Source organism: Hordeum vulgare, chromosome 7H (genome assembly GCF_904849725.1).
Source record: "Hordeum vulgare subsp. vulgare chromosome 7H, MorexV3_pseudomolecules_assembly, whole genome shotgun sequence".
NCBI classification, from domain to species: Eukaryota; Viridiplantae; Streptophyta; class Magnoliopsida; order Poales; family Poaceae; genus Hordeum; species Hordeum vulgare.
Window position 1 is genome coordinate 428,899,594 of NC_058524.1, and position 21,428 is coordinate 428,921,021.

A 21,428-nucleotide genomic window follows, 5' to 3' on the forward strand; every position below is an offset into this window, starting at 1 on the left:
AGTCCTTTTCAGGTACTTCAGGATATTCTTGACCGCCGTCCAGTGATCCACTCCTGGATTACTCCGGAACCTGCCTGCCATACTTATGGCCAGGCTAACGTCCGGTCTAGTGCACAGCATTGCATACATGATAGATCCTATGGCTGAAGCATAGGGGACGGTGCTCATATGCTCTCTATCTTTATCAGTTGCTGGGCACTGAGTCTTACTCAATCTCGTACCTTGTAAAACTGGCAAGAACCCTTTCTTGGACTGTTCCATTTTGAACCTCTTCAAAACTATATCAAGGTATGTGCTTTGTGAAAGTCCTATCAGGCGTTTCGATCTATCCCTGTAGATCTTAATGCCTAGAATGTAAGCAGCTTCTCCTAGGTCCTTCATAGAGAAACTTTTATTCAAGTAATCCTTTATGCTCTCCAAAAACTCTACGTTGTTTCCCATCAGCAATATGTCATCCACATATAATATTAGAAACGCCACAGAGCTCCCACTCACTTTCTTGTAAATACAAGATTCTCCAACCACTTGTATAAACCCAAATGCTTTGATCACCTCATCAAAGCGTTTATTCCAACTCCGAGATGCTCGCACCAGTCCATAAATGGATCGCTGGAGCTTGCATACCTTGTTAGCATTTTTAGGATCGACAAAACCTTCGGGTTGCATCATATTCAACTCTTCCTTAAGGAAACCGTTAAGGAACGCCGTTTTGACATCCATCTGCCAGATTTCATAATCGAAAAATGCAGCTAGTGCTAACATGATTCTGACGGACTTAAGCATCGCTACGGGTGAGAATGTCTCATCGTAGTCAACTCCTTGAACTTGTGAAAAACCCTTTGCCACAAGTCGAGCTTTATAAACGGTCACATTGCCGTCAACGCCCGTCTTCTTCTTAAAGATCCATTTGTTCTGAATAGCCTTGCGGCCCTCACGTAGTACTTCCAAAGTCCACACTTTGTTTTCATACATGGATCCTATCTCGGACTTCATGGCCTCCAGCCATTTGTTGGAATCTGGACCCACCATTGCTTCTTCATAATTTGCAGGTTCATCGTTGTCTAACAACATGATTGACAAAACAGGATTACCGTACCACTCTGGAGCAGCACGTGGTCTTGTTGACCTGTGTGGTTCGATAGGAACTTGAACCGGAGTTAGATGATCATCATCATTAACTTCCTCCTCAACCGGCGTCGCAACGACACGGGTTTCCCCTTGCCCTGCGCCACCATCCAGAGGGATGAGAGGTTCGACAACCTCATCAAGATCTATCTTCCTCCCACTCAATTCTCTCGAGAGAAACTCTATCTCGAGAAAAGCTCCGTTTTTAGCAACAAACACTTTGCCCTCGGATTTGAGATAGAAGGTGTAACCAACTGTCTCTATTGGGTAACCTATGAAGATGCACTCTTCCGCTTTGGGTTCCAGCTTTTCAGGCTGAAGCTTTTTGACATAAGCATCACATCCCCAAACTTTAAGAAACGACAACTTTGGCCTTTTGCCATACCACAGTTCGTATGGTGTCGTCTCAACGGATTTTAATGGTGCCCTATTTAAAGTGAATGCAGCTGTGTCTAATGCATAACCCCAAAACGATAACGGCAAATCGGTAAGAGACATCATAGATCGCACCATCTCTAATAAAGTACGATTACAGCGTTCGGACACACCATTACGTTGTGGTGTTCCAGGCGGTGTCAACTGTGAAACAATTCCACATTGTATTAAGTGAGCACCAAACTCGAAACTCAGATATTCACCCCCACGATCAGGCCGTAGGAACTTGATCTTCTTGTTACGATGATTTTCAACTTCACTCTGAAATTGCTTGAACTTTTCAAATGTTTCAGACTTGTGCTTCATTAAGTAGACATAACCATATCTAATCAAATCGTCAGTGAAGGTGAGAAAATAACAATATCCGCCGCGTGCCTCCACGCTCATCGGACCCCACACATCGGTATGTATGATTTCCAACAAGTCACTGGCACGCTCCATTGTTCCGGAGAACGGAGTTTTAGTCATCTTGCCCATGAGGCATGGTTCGCACGTGTCAAGTGAATAAAGTCAAGTGACTCCAAAAGTCCATCGGTATGGAGTTTCTTCATGCGCTTTACACCAATATGACCTAAGCGGCAGTGCCACAAAAACATGGCGCTATCATTGTTAACTCTAACTCTTTTGGTCTCAATGTTATGTATATGTGTATTATCACTATCAAGATTTATGAACAATCCTCTCACATTGGGTGCATGACCATAAAAGATGTTACTCATAGAAATAGAACAACCATTATTCTCTGACTTAAAAGAGTAACCGTCTCGCAATAAACATGTGGGGACCCCGACTAGCAAGTCGAGTTCGCCGTGCCCAGTGACCCCAAGGATCAATGTTCGCTGAACACAGATACTGAATAATAGAGTCTTACATCCAAGTACCGAAATTATTACATCAAACGACCAGAAGGTCGGGTTCAAGAGCAAGGCCTAAAGCCAATTAAACGGATATATCGAGTGGCGGAAACTCATAAGGGCTAAGTGGTGCCCATGTCATCAAGCCTACACCGACAAGCATTCTGACTTGGAAGCGTCCTAGATCGCAGGTTCGTCTCCGACGGCGTACTCGTCGCCAAACTCCGGTCCTTCCATGTATGGTCAATAACATAACCAGTGGCAAGCCAATGAGTACTTTGAATGTACTCGCAAACAGCCCATGATATGAATATGGTGAGGAATAACAGTAACATGTATCTTTAGTGGAATGCAATGTGGTGGCATGATCAGGTATATGCAACAAGTTAAAGACTTACTTTTGAAGAACAGGTTACAGATATTGACATATCTGACAAGGGTTGAACACACCGGGTTCACCCTATATGCCAAGTCATCGGACTTCTCATAACCTCAAGGTTTTAATGAGGGTTAAACCATCCGGGTTTACCCTATATGCCAAGTCATCGAACTTGATCATATTATTGCGGTTATCATAACAACACCATTTTAACACCACACACACACACTTTTGGTTTATGCGGAAACACTGGACGTAGTTTAAGCAACACCACCCAACTGTCCTTGACCGTGACACGGCTATTCGAATAGTTTACACTCTGCAGAGGTAGTACGCTGGACTCACGAGAAACGGGAAACTTCCGTGTCATCCACGACTCGCGGTATATCACATATACCCGAGGTAAGTACCCGATCATCATCTTTCCCCTGACGATGCTAGACAAAGAGGTCCACTCGATTGGTACCCAGCCCACATGTTGTACGTCTTACGAGCACCGACTCTGGACCGTATCAACCATGCAGGGACCAACGGTGTGCCTGGAACTCATAATAATGGCATAGTCGTCCTACCTGGCACGACCCGATCATGAGAGTGACACCGATCACTCCCGCCACTAGTAATGTGGCTCTTTGCTAGCACGGGCCAGAGTAATCAACAAAGCCCCGTCCCATAAAGGGGTATCGTGGTCGTACTGGTAAGGTTGGGACGGTCGACACATCATAAATCTAATCCCATTTCCGAAACCATACTCACACAAAATCACCGGTGCATCACTTCACCAAAAGTGATCACCAACTCATCATCACCCTCGGGCATTAGTGGCACCTGACGGGGTTTTCATAAACTCTTTATTTAACTCATCATTATGCTTGAGATAATATGATCTAACTTTACTTGTCAACATGGTAATAACATGACCCTCACGGGTAGGGTCAAGCTCAATGCAATGATTTTACTTGACTAGTCAACATGACAGTAGCATGATCCTCGTAGACAGTAGGGTCAGCTCATCATGTTTGTGCTCCAAGGAGCCATGTGAATAACATTATTATCAATGCAAGTGCTTCGAAGAAGCCTCCGGTACCATCACCACAATGATGAACCGGCACCGTGATCACATGCAATGGAAATATACTTGCTACACTAGCATGCATCATTTTATTTACTTAAGTCATGGCAAAAGGGCTGCTTGCCTTGGTCAGCTAGGTATCTAGGGTCTTCGAGGTCTTCCGCTCCGGATCTTCCGTCACTCGGTAACTCTACCGTCGAGAAAGGAATAAATAAATACTAGCTCTCACTAAAACAGATCACAAAGTGCTTTTAAAAATGTTGCAAGGCTTGAATAAATTCAGTTTATTATTTTGGAAAATGTTTCCTATAGTTTTATTAGCTAAGCATATTTATTTAAAAGCAAACAGAAGTAAACAAGTGCTTTTTAATACCATTTTATTATATCAAAATAGTTTCTGTTTTTGATAAATGTCAACTATTACAGAATCAAATACTACTCATTTTAGAAAATTACTGGTGGAAGAATTATATTTTCTACTGGCTAAATCTTTTTATAAAAATCATTTAAGTTACTGGATTAAAATAAAAGGAAAAGGCCAGGGGAACAGATCCAGCCGGCCCAGCTAGCAGGCCTGGCCACCAGGCGCGCGCGGACCAGGTTCAAACCTGACCTGCGGGCCCCTGGGGTCAGCGTCAGCGGCTGCGCGTGCTGGCTGCCCCAGGACACCGACAGGTGGGCTCCACCTGTCGGGTCCTTCTCCTACCTCCAGCCAGAGAGGTGGAGATGGACGCCAGCGAGGCTGCCGTTGTCCTCAGGCCAATCTAGGAACGGGAACGGGTCCCTCGTGCCTCCGCCTACCTGGTCGTGGTCGGGACGTCACCGGAGGTGGTCTGGGTTGCCGGCGACGAGGTGCCCGTGGCGGAAGGGTTTCGGGTTGGTGTTGAACTAGGGGCTAGGGGCACGGATTCGCTCGGGGAAGTTAGGGGAAATGTCCCTGGTGTCAAGGGGAGTGTAATGGGAGGTCGGGCAGCGCAGGAGCCGACGTGTAGCCGGAGATCGACCGGAGCTCCGAGGCGGAGGGGCCTTGGTCGATCTCGAGGACCGGGGCTCTTCGAGCTCGATTAGGTGGCTAGGGAGTGTCTACTGGTTGTGCTGAAGCTGCTTGGAGGGTGCTGGGGTGTCGGGGGGGACCTATTTATAGACCAACGACGGTGACCCGACTCGGGCGCGCCGGTGACTCACCGTGGCGCGCGTGCGAGCACAATGAGGTGCTGGCCGTGAAACCATGGGTTCGGGACGTGGTTTAGGACCTCCTGGTGCAACGGCCACAGAGGGAAAGCGAGTGGGGTCGAGCCGCAGCGATCGTGCATGCTCGGCCGCGTCAGACGTGCACGGGCACGCGTTGCCTGAGCTCTTCCGCGAGGGGGAGAGGGTCCCTGGGGTAGTTTTGCACTGAATGGTTGTCGGGGGAGCGTTTGGACATTACTGGGGAGGTTGGGACCGGCCGGAGCGTCGTCCCCTTGCTGGAGGCTCTCTACAGCGCGCCCAGAGCGCAGTTTTGGCATGCCACAGCATGCTGGCTTGCTCTGGGTCACTTGGGACGTGTCCCTCATGTCCTAAGTGTTGCTGGGAGTGTGCCTAGCCACTGTGGCTTAGTGGGAGCTCGAGCTGGTCAAGGGAGCAAGGAACACTAGTGTTGCCAGTACTGCCCTGCGGCTTAAATTGGAGTTCTTGTCACTTGTGCTTGGAGTTGGGGAGGGGCTGATTGACTGGGTGCTCAGAGTGTTCTGGTGCTCTAACCCACCAAGTTTGGGGCCTTGACATTGGGTAAAACAGTGGCTAGGAGGGTTTTTACCTTCCTGTCAGTAGGTGTTCGACAGTGACTTGGGGTGCTTCCACCCCACCACTGGAAATGAAACTTAACAGGTTTGGTCTTGGGGTAGAAACATGGGGTTCCACCAAATCTGACTCCATTGAACAAGTTTGACTTTGTAAACTTGAAAATGTCTGAAAATCACCAGTACTGTCCTTTACAAAGGGAGTGTGGCCAAACAGAGTCTCACAAATCCCATCTTTGGTGTGGAGTCCTCATTTTGGGTGTCAAACACTTCTGCAAAGTTTCAGCTCCATTGGAGAAACTTTGCAATGTAGAGTTGTTCCAACTCTACTCTGGACAGAGAGCGTTTTGGGCTCATTAGGTGCACTTCCCCACCTTGGATCAAGGTGAGATTTTAGGTGAGCACCTAATATGGCTTGGGAGGGCTCCTGTAATTTTATGGGATTTTAATGAGATAATTTCCTTTGGAAACATCTCAAAAAGCTAAAACAGACAGAAATGGTTTTCAGGGTTTTACTCAAATAATATTAATATAAAATAGGGTTTAAAATCTTATATATGGAAAATATATGTCCTTCTGAGCTTCCATGAATTTACTCAGAATTTTCTAAGGCAGGAAAGCAATTTTCCTTGTGGGAATATCATCACTGGCCTTAGAAACAGACATGGATATAAAATAGGAAAATAATATTTTAAATCACCAATTAATGTTTTTAATGAGTGAAAATAATATTTCGATCAGATCACCAACTTTGGTTGGAAGTGCCACTTGGCTTCATGAGCTAGTAGTGTATCCCAACATGATGAAGGTGATCTTGATATAAAGGAAAAAGGGTTTTTGAAGATTGCAAAATAATAAGTTTTCATAGGTTTGAGTCATCAAACAGACAAGCATACACTCAAACAAGGGTTCACATTGCACTCACAACATTATTTGAAAAAGTTTTAACAAGCTTTGATTTTTGCAACATAAAATACTTGTGGTGAAAAACAGGGTGTGACAAAACAAGATCCAGATATAATGTTCATGCTCAACGCAGGCACTAAATAACAATTATTCAAGTTCATAACTAATCCTGATGGTAACTGAAGTGAAACTGTGCCGACGGCGATTGCATCAACCTTGGAACCATTTCCTACGCGCATCGTCACTTCATCTTTCGCCAGCCTTCGCCTATTCCGCAGTTCCTGTTTCGAGTTGCAAATATGAGCAACAGAACCGGTATCGAATACCCACGCACTACTACGAGAGCTGGTTAAGTACACATCAATAACATGTATATCAAATATACCTTATTTTTCTTTGGCCGCCTTCTTATCAGCCAGATACTTGGGGCAGTTACGCTTCTAGTGACCCATACCCTTGCAATAGTAGCACTCTGTTTCAGGCTTAGGTCCAGCTTTGGGTTTCTTCGTTGGATTGGCAATAGGCTTGCCGCTCTTCTTTGAATTACCCATCTTCCCTTTGCCGTTTCTCTTGAAACTAGTGGTCTTATTCACCATCAACACTTGATGCTCTTCACGGAGTTCAGAATCTGTGACTTTCAGCATCACAAACAACTCCCGGGTGACTTGTTCATCCCTTGCATGTTGTAGTTCAACACAAAGCACTTATAGCTTGTCGGCAGTGATTGAAGAATTTTGTCAGTGATAGCCTTTTGTGGGAGTTCAATCCCCATCTCAGCTAGACGGTTTGAGTACCCAGACATTTTGAGCACATGTTCACTGACAGACGAATTCTCCTCCATCTTGCAAGCATAGAATTTATCGGAGGTCTCATACCTCTCGGTCCGGGTGTTCTTCTGAAAGATAAACTTCAACTCCTGGAACATCTCATATGCTCCATGACGCTCAAAGCAACGTTGAAGTCCCGGCTCTAAGCCATACAATACTGCACATTGAACTACTCAGTGGTCCTCCTTACGTGTTAACCAAGCATTCTTAACATCTTGGTCAGCCGTAGCGGGTGGTTCATCTCCTAGCGCAGCATTAAGGACATAATCCTTCTTCCCAGCTTGTAGGATCAACTTAACATTACAAGCCCAGTCTACAAAGTTGCTTCCATCATCTTTCAACTTAGCTTTCTCAAGGAACGTATTAAAATTCAGGGTGACTGTTGCGTGAGCCATGATCTACAACACAAATATATTCAAAGTGGACTTAGACTATGTTCAAGATAATTAGAGTTTAACTTCATCAAATTACTTGCTAAACTCCCACTCAAAAAGTACATCTCTCTAGTCATTTGAGTGGTTCATGACCCACTTACACTAGCTCAAGTCTGATCATCACGAGAGTTGAGTATAGTTTTAGTGGTAAGCATCCCTATGCTAATCATATCAACTATATGATTCATGATCGACCTTTCGGTCTCATGTGTTCCGAGGCCATGTCTGCACATGCTAGGCTCGTCAAGCTTAACCCGAGTGTTCCGCGTGTGCAACTGTTTTGCACCCGTTGTATGTGAACGTTGAGTCTATCACACCCGATCATCACGTGGTGTCTCGAAACGACGAACTGTAGCAACGGTGCACAGTCGGGGAGAACACAATTTCGTCTTGAAATTTTAGTGAGAGATCACCTCATAATGCTACCGTCGTTCTAAGCAAAATAAGGTGCATAAAAGGATTAACATCACATGCAATTCATAAGTGACATGATATGGCCATCATCACGTGCTCCTTGATCTCCATCACCAAAGCACCGGCACGATCTTCTTGTCACCTGCGCCACACCATGATCTCCATCAACGTGTCGCCATCGGGGTTGTCATGCTACTCATGCTATTACTACTAAAGCTACATCCTAGCAAAATAGTAAACGCATCTGCAAGCACAAACGTTAGTTTAAAGACAACCCTATGGCTCTTGCCGGTTGTCGTACCATCGACGTGCAAGTCGATATTATCTATTAAAACATGATCATCTCATACATCCAATATATCACATCACATCGTTGTCCATATCACATCACAAGCATACACTGCAAAAACAAGTTAGACGTCCTCTAATTTGTTGTTGCATGTTTTACGTGGTGACCATGGGTATCTAGTAGGATCGCATCTTACTTACGCAAACACCACAACGGAGATATATGAATTGCTATTTAACCTTATCCAAGGACCTCCTCAGTCAAATCCGATTCAACTAAAGTTGGAGAAACCGACACTTGCCAGTCATGTTTAAGCAACGGAGTTACTCGTAGCGATGAAACCAGTCTCTCGTAAGCGTACGAGTAATGTCGGTCCAAGCCGCTTCAATCCAACAATACCGCGGAATCAAGAAAAGACTAAGGAGGGAAGCAAGACGCACATCACCACCGACAAAAACTTCCGTGTTCTACTCGAGATTACATCTACGCATGAACCTAGCTCATGAAGCCACTGTTGGGGAACGTCGCATGGGAAACAAAAAATTTCCTACGCGCACGAAGACCTATCATGGTGATGTCCATCTACGAGAGGGGATTTCCGATCTACGTACCCTTGTAGATCACACAGCAGAAGCGTTAGTGAACACAGTTGATGTAGTGGAACTTTCTCACGTCCCTCGATCCGCCCCGCGAACCGTCCCACGAACAGTCCCGCGATCCATCCCACGATCTAGTGCCGAACGGACGGCACCTCCGCGTTCAGCACACGTACAGCTCGACGATGATCTCAGCCTTCTCGATCCAGCAAGAGAGACGGAGAGGTAGATGAGTTCTCCGGCAGCGTGACGGCGCTCCGAAGGTTGGTGGTGATCTAATCTCAGCAGGGCTCCGCCCGAGCTCCGTAGAAACGCGATCTAGAGGTAGAACCGTGGAGGTATGTGGTCGGGCTGCCTTGAAAAAGTTGTCTCAAATCAGCCCTAATAGCTCCATATATATAGGAGGAGGGAGGGGAGGCTTGCCTTGACGCTCAAGGAGCCCCAAGGGCTGCGCACCAAGGGGAGGAGGAGTCCTCCTCCAATCCTAGTCCAACTAGGATTGGAAGGTGGAGTCCTTCTCTCCCTTCCCACCTCTTTTTTTTCTCTTTGATTTTCTATCTCTGGCGCATAGGGCCTTCTTGGGCTGTCCCACCAGCCCACCAAGGACTGGTGCGCCACCCCCAAGGCCTATGGGCTTCCCGGGGGTGGGCTGCCCCCCCGGTGAACATCCAGAACCTATTCGTCATTCCCGGTACATTCCCGGTAACTCCGAAAAACTTCCGGTAATCAAATGAGGTCATCCTATATATCAATCTTCATTTTCGGACCATTCCGGAAACCCTTGTGACGTCCGTGATCTCATCCGGGACTCCGAACAACTTTCGGTAACCAACCATATAACTCAAATACGCATAAAACAACGTCGAACGTTAAGTGTGCAGACCCTGCGGGTTCGAGAACTATGTAGACATGACCCGAGTGACTCCCCGGTCAATATCCAATAGCGGGACCTGGATGCCCATATTGGATCCCACATATTCTACGAAGATCTTATCGTTTGAACCTCAATGTCAGGGATTCATATAATCCCGTATGTCATTCCCTTTGTCCTTCGGTATGTTACTTGCCCGAGATTCGATCGTCAGTATCTGCATACCTATTTCAATCTCGTTTACTGGCAAGTCTCTTTACTCGTTCCGTAATACAAGATCCCGCAACTTACACTAAGTTACATTGCTTGCAAGGCTTGTGTGTGATGTTGTATTACCGAGTGGGCCCCAATATACCTCTTCGTCACACGGAGTGACAAATCCCAGTCTCGATCCATACTAACTCAACGAACACCTTCGGAGATACCTGTAGAGCATCTTTATAGTCACCCAGTTACGTTGCGACGTTGGATACACACAAAGCATTCCTCCGGTGTCAGTGAGTTATATGATCTCATGGTCATAGGAACAAATACTTGACACGCAGAAAACAGTAGCAACAAAATGACACGATGAACATGCTACGTCTATTAGTTTGGGTCTAGTCCATCACGTGATTCTCCTAATGACGTGATCCAGTTATCAAGCAACAACACCTTGTACATAGTCAGAAGACCCTGACTATCTTTGATCAACTGGCTAGCCAACTAGAGGCTTGCTAGGGACAGTGTTTTGTCTATGTATCCACACATGTATATAAGTCTTCATTCAATACAATTATAGCATGGATAATAAACGATTATCTTGATACAGGAATTATAATAATAACTATATTTATTATTGCCTCTAGGGCATAATTCCAACACCCGTAACAACCGCGAACGCGTTAGGAGCGATCAGTTACGGAACCAAACACCGGTAGCCGAAACTAAGGCGGCAATAACGGAACAAATCACCCGGCAAAAGGCTGGGCCTTCCGTCATTTACCAAGTATATAGGTGCATTAATTAAATAGCAGTTTAATCATAATGTTATCAAAATACTCATGTTATCACATGAGACAGCTGGTACCTGCAACTAGCAAAGCTAATCATTAGAAGCTGAGCAAGCCTACTTAGCCAAACAACAATAGCTAGGAGGGGAAGGTGTTTGGGTTTCCTGGAAATGACATGTGGCATTTTAACAAGTGGTAGGCAGCAAGCATAGATCGAAGGAAACATGATTCTAAGCATAACAAAGCTAGATACGGTATCAAGGTTACGGTCATCTTGCCTGTGATGTATTCAGCTTGGAACTGCTCTTGATCGTCCTGCACGTACTCTCCAGAATCCATGTACTCGCTCTCCGATCCCGGTGCTACCCAAGATAAAATAACAGCCAATTAACACCAACACAACATGATGCAACAAACAAAATGATGCAAGAGATGAGAAGGAAGGATGCATCACTATTCTAGTCACTTTCATATGCATGGGATGAGAAGATAAACTTCTGGACAGAACTTCACACTAGTCTATCTTGACATGCATGAGGATGGCATGAACAGGTGCATCACGAGAAAATGATGCAAAAACATATAAAGAACATTGAGAATGGAGCTACGGATCAACTGGAAACTACGAAACAAGATATGGAGTCCTACGGTTAAAATCCACCACAAGCACACTCCAATGGCACTCTTCTTGTATTCCTAGGTTGCCACATGAGCAAACAAACAAATATAGGTGGATTGGTGCAAAGAAACTCACCACACCACCAACAATACTCACACAAGCTTCAAAACAACTAAAACATGCAATCTGATCTAAACAGCATCGTAGCAGTTTGTCTACAACATTCAAAGTACCTACAACCTTCCCAAATGAGCCAAACAAGATATGTGGCAAAAGCCATTCAAAATCTCTACAAGCATGAGCAAGAAGCTACTTCAAAGGCATCACACATCGGAAGATATATGCACACAAACTTGGACAAAAATAACAGATTTCTGGGACTTCGTGAAAATCTCAGATTTTCACCAACTGCTTATGCTTTGAAGCATTTTGGCAGCCTCCAAAATGATATCTACAGGAAGTGAAAGAGCATGAAATTTAACAGAGCTAGACAAACCCAAAATCTCACAAACCTTAGTTTGTTGCATAGGCTGACTCCCAATAGATGAGCTTGTGCAACCACATCAACAAGGGAACAAGATAACAACAGTTTCTCAGACTTAGTGAAAATCTCAGATTTTCACAAAGCTGACAATTTCAGCCAAGTGTCAACTTTGACAAGGCACAACAGGTGCATACAAACTCCTATGTATAAAACAAAGACTCCATGTTGTAGAGGGGTTCACCCACAACTGCCACATCAAGGATTCATCCTCCTAGGGCCAACACACCACATGACACTAAGCTCTAAACATAGCATCAAGACAGAAAAATGACAGTTTACGAAGTTGCTCCCAAGTGAAATCTGATTCCACCAGTGGATTCCTGGGATGATTCTACCCCAAAAGCATATATAATACATGGGTACTTGCATGGAACAAGTAGGCACAAAGCTAGCTCGAAAAACAACATAGAAATAAACATAAGCATATGAGAGCATTATCACATGTGAATCAAGGATACATGGCATCTCTATACCTACCTACGCACACACACAAGGTCATACACCACCACAACAACATAGGGGCAAGCATGAGGGGTTAGCCCTCACAAGTGCATAGGTGCACTCATGCCCACACACACACACATGCATGACCACATACACACATGCATATCCACACACAAATGCATACACTCACAAAACTACCACATGACACTCACTCACATATACATAGGTGTTCAAAAAGAACACCCCATGGTTTACTAAGGCCACCATGCACACACTTGCTCATGTGTGTGTGACACACACACACACATACACTACCACTACACACACAAGTGCATGCACAAGCACTTGCACACACACACACACACACACACACATACATGTGTTCGTGCAAACTTGCACAAATATGTGGGGGTAACCCACATACATACACACATGCACACACTAGTGCAAATGCTCTCATGCACACGTACACTCAAACAACCACATACACATGCATCAACTACACACACACATGCAAGAACTTGCCTACACACTCATACACACACAAGATAAAATAAAAAGGGGTAAAACCTGCTGGTTTGTGTTATAAACACCACAACTTGCTGCCCAAGACAATGACTAGTGCAGAAAAACTATAAAGAGCAAAAAAAGAATTGAGAACACTAGGATCGAACCCAGGCCCCTCTGGTGCACAACTAGCACTCCAACCACTGCACTAGCACTACCACACTTGACAGAATAGGGGTAAGATGCAGGTTATCCTGCCCCTGCAACTACTATGCCACGAAAAACACAAAACAAAAAGGGGGGTGTCTCTGGGACTCGAACCAACGACCACAGCCCCAACAAAACTACCTCCTACCACTACGCTACCGAACTGAACTTAACAGAGAGGGGGGCGTTGCTCTTTTGAGCATCCCCCTCTGTACCTACTACAGATCGACGGCGGCCGGAACAGGGGATGGTCACCAGCAATGCTACGGCCAAAATTGGCAAGGGAGAACTCGCTAGGAGGAAGAGGGGTCTCTCCGGGATCCATTCCCGTGCCAACCGCAGCAGCAGGAGGCCCGCTACGGCGGCGCACCAGAACACCTCAACACGGCAGCAACGGCGACAAAAACGGCGACGCTACGGCACCTGGAACTCTACGCGCGGGGGGAAGAGGAAGGAGGGAATGATCCGCTCACCCTGGCGTCGAGGAAAGAGGACGGCTCGACGAAGGGGAAGAAGACGCGATGGAGCGGCGACACTCTGCTCCTTTCGCCCGAGACGACGATGGCAAGGAGGACCCTATAGAGGGAGGGGTCGACCTTCCTAGCACCGGGAACGGGTTGGAGGAGGTTCTTGCATCCTCGCGTATGCCTCGGACGCCTCGGGGGAAGCTGTCGGTGACGAGGAGGACGGCGGGGATCGGCGCCACTCTCTGAACTTACTGAACCTCGCTCAGAATTACCTGTCGAGGGAGAGGGAGAGAGATGGGAATGAGAGGTGGCGGCGGCTAGGGGGAACCCTAGACGGTCCAGACGTCGAGGGGAATAAATAGAGGGTGAGGGGTCCTTCTCGACATCCGTGAGATGACGGTGCGCACACTCTCTTTCTCTCGGGACCTGACGGAAAGCGATCGAGGAAGGAGACGTCGTCAGAGAAGAAAGGCACGGGGGAAGATGGGCTGCGCTGCGAGGAGGAGAGGAAGATGGGCGAGAGGAGGAGTGGAAGCCCATCCACTGGCGCCTAATAACCAGAGAAAAATCCCAAAGGGTTTTTCTATTAAAACAAAACCCCAGCACAATAAATCACCTAGGGAAATCTAGGGCTCCAAAAAAAATAACCCTGGTCATAAGGGAATTATGACCCAAATAAATAAAATACAAAGATGATTTTTGGAGCAATAAAATAATTACAAAACATAATTAATTTAATCTGTTTTGGTAATAAATCCCCATCTAACCAAAGTTTTAAAGTACCCTAGTCACATCTCCACATCCACAAGAGAAGGCACTAAATAATCTACATTTTTAAAATCAGGTTTGGAGCAAGTAAAACTTGAGCTCAAGAAAATAAAGAAGAAGGGGTTTCCTTTGAAATCTAGTTTGAAAACTAACATAGTTGAAACCCAAGCTTTGCACACCACATCATCACAACACATCACAACATGCACTCATCACACCACATATATGGATCAACAACAACAACAACACAAGAAATGGCATGAATGCAATGAATGGTATGATGCAAAGGAGAAGACATGAAATGCCCACATGAAATGACAACTCTCATAGCATGACCACATGGATCCAAACATAAAAGGGTTTCCAAATATGGCATGGTTACAGTTGGGGCATAACAAACTCTCCCATACTACAAGAAGATCTCGTCCCGAGATCTAGGACTGAAAGAAATCTGGAAATTCGGAACGGAGGTGATCCTCGCGCTCCCAAGTGGCCTCTTTATCGGAATGATGTCACCACTGCACCTTGAGAAACTTGATTGACTTATTGCGGGTCTTGTGCTCAGTCGTCTCGAGAACTGCAACTGGATGCTCACGATAGGATAGGTCGGGTTGAAGGTCGATATCCTGAAGATCAACTGTGCGCTCGGGAGTCTTGAAGCATCTCCGGAGCTGAGAGACATGGAACACGTCATGCACATGGAACACGTCATGCACAACTCTGAAAGGACCAACGAAACGAGGAGCAAGCTTGCCTTTGATGCCAAAACACTGAGTGCCCTTCATAGGAGACACTTTGAGATAGACGAAGTCATCAAGCTCATAAGACATGTCATCATGCTTGCTATCATAGTAGCTCTTCTGATGGGACTGCGCTGCTCTGAGATTATCCGGAATGACCCGACACATCTCTTCTACTTCTTCGATCAAGTCATTCCTAAGAATCTGACGCTCGCCGGTCTCTGACCAGTTGAGCGGGGTACGACACTTCCCGCCATATAGAATCTCAAACGGAGCTTTGCCTGAACTAGCTTGATAACTGTTGTTATAAGAGAACTCAGCAAAAGGTAGGCAGTCTTCCCACTTCATGCCAAAAGAAATGACATAGGCTCTTAGCATATCCTCGAGGACCTGATTGACTCTCTCAACTTGCCCACTAGTCTGAGGATGAAAGGTTGTGTTGAATCGAATCTTCGTACCCATCACAGACTGAAAGTGAAGATACTTCCGTGAAGATACTTCCATGAACCAAAGAAATCATCATTGGCAGGCCGTGCAAGGAGACTATCCTCGAAGTGTACATCTCTGCAAGCTGATCTGCCGAGATGGACTCCTTGACTGGAAGGAAATGAGCTACTTTGCTCAACTTGTCGATGATGATGAAGATGGCATTGTTACCCTTCTTGGACTTCGGAAACCCGGTGACAAAATCCATCTCAATATGGTCGAACTTCCACTCGGGAATGGCCAATGGATGCAAAAGACCTTCTTGGAACTTCCTGGATGTATGGAGAGAAGAGAGTTATGAGCTTCTTCCATGATAACCTTTCTGTGATCCCCTTTCGGAATGACAAGATGATCCTCAAAGAAAAATGTATCTCTGGCATCAACACTAAAGCACTTATATTTGGGAACTCCCTTTGCCAAGCCAATCTTAACTTTCTTCACCATTGCATCAAGAAGTTGAGCTTGTCGGACCTGGTCTTCCAAGGTAGGAGAGATCTGAAGATTTACAAGAAATCCCTGAGGTACTAACTGAAGGTTGAGCTTTCTGAAAGATTCACAAAGGTCATGCTGGAGAGGCTTCAGAATGAGACTGTTGCAGTAAGCCTTCATGATCAAAGCATCTTCCACGACATTAGCTTTGCGTGGAGTGTACTCAACGCTCGGATTAAAATCTTAGAGCATTTCCACCCAATGAGTTTGCCGAAGATTGAGGTTAGGATGGGTGAAGATGTACTTGAGACTCTTGTGATCGGTGAACACTTCAACCTTTCGTTCCAACAAGAGTGTCTCCAAGTCATCAGAGCATGTACCACTGCCACCAACTCAAGATCATGAGTGGGGTAATTCTTCTCACTTGGCTTCAACTGCCTCGAGGTATAAGCTACCACTTTCTTGTCTTGCATCAACACTGCACCAAGACCTTGAAGAGAGGCGTCGCAGAACACTTGATAAGGTTTGGAGTCATCAGGAGGAACCAAGACTCGAGTAGAAGTGAGCTTCTCTTTGAGTGTGTCGAAAGCCAACTGACACTCTGGAGACCATACATACTTCACACCCTTCTGAAGAAGACTTCAGAGAGGCTTAGCAATCTTGGGGAAATTCTCAACGAATATTCTACAATAGCTAGCAAGCCCGAGAAAGCTGCAAAGTTGCTTCACATTTTGCGGAGGCTCCCACTCAACAATGGGCTGCACCTTCGACGAATCAACTTTGATGCCCTCGGCAGAGATGATGTGCCCAAGGTAGACAACTTCTTTCAACCAGAACTCACATTTGGAAAACTTAGCATAGAACTTGTGCTCTCTCAGCTTATCAAGCACCAGCCTGAGATGTTCTTCATGCTCTTCCTCAATTTCCGAAAAGACCAAAATATCATCAACATACAACAAGACGAATTCATTCTTGAATGGGGAGAAGATATAATTCATCATTCGACAGAAGGTCGGTGGAGCATTGGCCAGACCAAAAGACATCACTGTATACTCATAGGAGACAAAGCTTGTCCTGAAAGCAATCTTTGTAATGTCCTCTTCGCGAATGCGAATCTGATGATAACCCATCCTGAGATCAAGCTTCGAGAAGATCTTAGCCCCTCTCAATTGCTCGAACACCTCGTTGATGTTAGGAAGTGGATACTTGTTTTTAATCGTCTTCTTATTCAATGGGCGGTAATCGACACAGAGTCGTTCCGTACCATCCTTGTTCTTGACGAAAAGAACTACACAGCCCCAAGGAGATGAGCTTGGTCTGATCAGACCCAGACGCTCCTGCTCATCGAGTTGTTTCTTCAGCTCCTTCAGCTCTTCTAGACCCAGTTTGTACGGCCTTTTGCACACAGGCTCAGTACCCGGTTCAAGCTCAATTACGAACTCAACTGCTCGGTGCAGTGGCATTCCTGTCAGTTCTTCCGGAAAAACATTTTCATATTCGCAGACCACTGGGACTTGCGAAATTGGAGAGATCTCACCCTTCTCAGTCAAAGAAAACAGACGGACCGTGTCCTCACGCGGTGCGAAGATAATCACGCCCTCCGAAGAATGAGTTAGCTTCACTTCTTTAGCTTCACAATCAATAGACGCCATGTTCATAGTCAGAAAAGCATATTTACCCATCTTGACAGAAACATCCGGAATTACTACATTAGAACTCATCAACATGCCCGGGGAAACCACGCGGAAAGGTTTGTCCAACGTCTCAGAAACGAAATCATGATTCCATCCAAATGGTCTAGACATGAATGAATGAGAAGCACGAGAATCAAATAAAACCTTTGCAGGAATATCATTAACGAGGAGATTACCCATAATCACGTCTGATGAGTTTTCTGCTTCAGCTGCATTCACCATATTGACTCTCGCAGACCTGGGGTTGAACTTCACTATAGCATTGCTTGGAGGTTTGCTTGGAGGTGGAGGCGGAAGACGCAGCTGAGAGGTGCACTTGTTGGCATAGTGACCCTTCTACCCACACTTCTGACAAGTAACATCTGCCAGCTGACGAAACAGTGACTGAGGATTCCCTTGCTTCTGTTTTTGAAACCCCTGCTGGAAAGCTGGGTTGGGTGGGTGGGAAGAACCACGACCACCTGCTTGCTTGAACTGATGTGTGTGCCGATGAGGAGGAGGAGACACCCAATATTTTTGTTGCTTCTGAACCACCTGAGTTGAGGAAGACGAGCTGGAATCTCTGAAACGCTTCTTCGAATTCTCCACCCTGAGCAAAGCTGCCTCAGCCCTGAGAGCCAAGTTGTAGAATTTATCAAACTCATCTGGATAGTGCAAGGTGAGGGCTAGCTGCAAATCCTCTTTCATACCACCTCTGAACTGATAGATCTTACTCTTCTGATCTAGAATGTCCTGCAAGGCATATTGGGCTAGCTTGTGGAACTCGACGTTGTACTTGTACATGGAGGAACCACCTTGCTTCAAGCGCCTGAACTTCTCACGCATCTCCTCCACAAAGCTAGACGATATATAGTGGGACCTGAAATCTCTGCAGAACTCATCCCAAGTGATCACTCTGGCACCCCTGGAGTCCTTCAACTGCTGCCACCAGATCGATGCTTGCCCCTTGAGCTGGAATGTTGCAAACTTGAAGAAGTCCTCTGTACGGACATTGCTTCACTCAAAGTGTTTGTTTATGTCCCGAATCCAGTCCTCAGCGTCAAACGGTTGATCACACGACGTGAAGGTCTTCGGCTGGTTTGCCAGGAATTGACTCAGAGTAGCAAACCGATTACCACCATGGTTGAAGTTGCCCTGCTGCTGATTAGTCCTCTCTTGCAATAGCTGGATCAGCATCTGAGTGTTAGCATTTGTTGCAGCCATCACCGCTTGCCTAGCCTCTACAGGAGGAGGCGGCGGCGGAGGAGGTGGTGGAGGGGATGGTGGCGGCATCTCAGCACCCTCACGACCCGGATTCTGACGAGTTGGTGGAGCCATCCTGAAGACGGGCAACACATTAGCCCAGAGAATAATATTGAGGTAAAGTTGAATCAAAAAGCAGGAATATTAGCAATTGCACTCGAACAAAATAGTAAGAATGCTTCCTCAAAGTGACTGTTGACAAAATTCTGACTAAAGACCACTTGCAAACCAAGTATGAGCTAGAACTGTTCGGAACAAACGTATGATCGAGATTCCATCCGATATCTTCGCGGATAAGATCGCATGGGCTCGAATTTACAGTAGCCATCCTGTGCAAGGTAGTGCACAAGACTTAAGAAGCGTCCCCGAATCGTAGCAAGCTAGAAGGACTCTTTAAGACACAACGAGAACCGCTGTAAGACGACCGTGAACAAACGTACCCACTGAATGTCGAATCCCAACCTCAGATCATGCATCTGTAGGAAGATTGTCCTATAAGTCACTACTTGATATCCCACCTATGAATTCCCGAAATATCTGGTCATGCAATTTGGTACACGGATACAAGGAGTAATATTTCAAACAACTCCTATACTACCCCGTCCATTGTATCACATCCATCAACACATAACCAGAATCTCGGACCTTGCTACCTCTTGAGCTTGCGTTGGTTTTTCCCTTGAAGAGGAAAGGGTGATGCAGCAAAGTAGCAGTAAGTATTTCCCTCAGTTTTGAGAACCAAGGTATCAATCCAGTAGGAGTATCAAGCCAAGTTTCCAAAGTACCTGCGCAAAAACAACAAACTTGCACCCAACGCTACAAAGGGGTTGTCAATCCCTTCACGATTGATTGCAAGGTGAGATCTCAAGGCAGAAAGTGCAACAAAGTAAAAGTGTGGAGCTGAAAATATGATGTGAAGTAGACCCGGGGGCCATAGTGTTCACTAGAGGCTTCTCTCAAAATAGCAAATATTACGGTGGGTGAACAAATTACTGTCGAGCAATTGATAGAACCGCGCAAAGTCATGACGATATCTAAGGCAATGATCATACATATAGGCATCACGTCCAAGACAAGTAGACCGATACTTTCTGCATCTACTACTTTTACTCCACACATCGACCGCTATCCAGCATGCATCTAGTGTATTGAGTTCATGACAAACAGAGTAACGCCTTAAGAAAGATGACATGATGTAGAGGGATAAATTCATGCAATAGATATAAACCCCATCATTTTACCCTTGATGGCAACAACACCATGCGTGCCTTGCTACCCCTTTTGTCACTGGGTGAGGTCACCACACGGTATGAACCCAAAACCAAGCACTTCTCCCATTGCAAGAATGATAGATCAAGTTGGCCAAACAAAACCCACAACTCGAAGAGAATTACAAGGATATGAAATCATGCATATAAGAGATGAGAAGAAACTCAAATAAGATTCATAGATAATCTGATCATAAATCCACAATTCATTGGATCTCGACAAACACACCGCAAAAGAAGATAACATCGGATAGATCTCCATGAAGATCATGGAGAACTTTGTATTGAATATCAAAGAGAGAGAAGAAGCCATCTAGCTACTAGCTATGGACCCGAAGGTCTATGGTGAACTACTCATGCATCATCGGAGAGGCAATGGTGTTGATGGAGAAGCCCTCCGTATCCGAATCCCCCCTCCGGCAGGGCACCAGAACGTGCCCGAGATGGGATCTTGCAGAGACAGAAGGTTGCGGCGGCGGAAAAGTATTTTCGTGGATCTCTCCCGTGGTTTTGGATTTTTCGGGGATTTATAGGCGGAAGAAGTAGGGCAGACGAGCCACAGGGGGCCCACAAGCCTGCTAGGCGCGGGGCCCCCTGACCGCGCCTAGGGGGCTAGTGGCCTCCCTTGGTGGCCTGTGCCTGGGTTCTCACGCCCCCTGCGTATCTTCTGTTCCGGAAAAAATCTTTTCGGAGGTTTTATTCCGTTTGGACTCCGTTTAATATTCTCCTCTGAAAAGGGTCAAAAACACGGAAAAAATAGGAACTGGCACTTGGCACTGAGTTAATAAGTTAGTCCCAAAAAAGAAATAAAAGGCATACAAAACATCCAAAGTTTGACAAGATAATAGCATGGAACCATCAAAAATTATAGATACGTTGGAGACGTATCAAGCATCCCCAAGCTTAACTCCTGCTAGCCCTCGAGTAGGGAAGTGATAAAGACTGAATTTTTGGTGTGGAATGCTACCTAGCATATTTGTTCTTTGTAACTTCTTTCATGTGACATGAATGTTCAGATCCGTAAGATTCAAAACAATA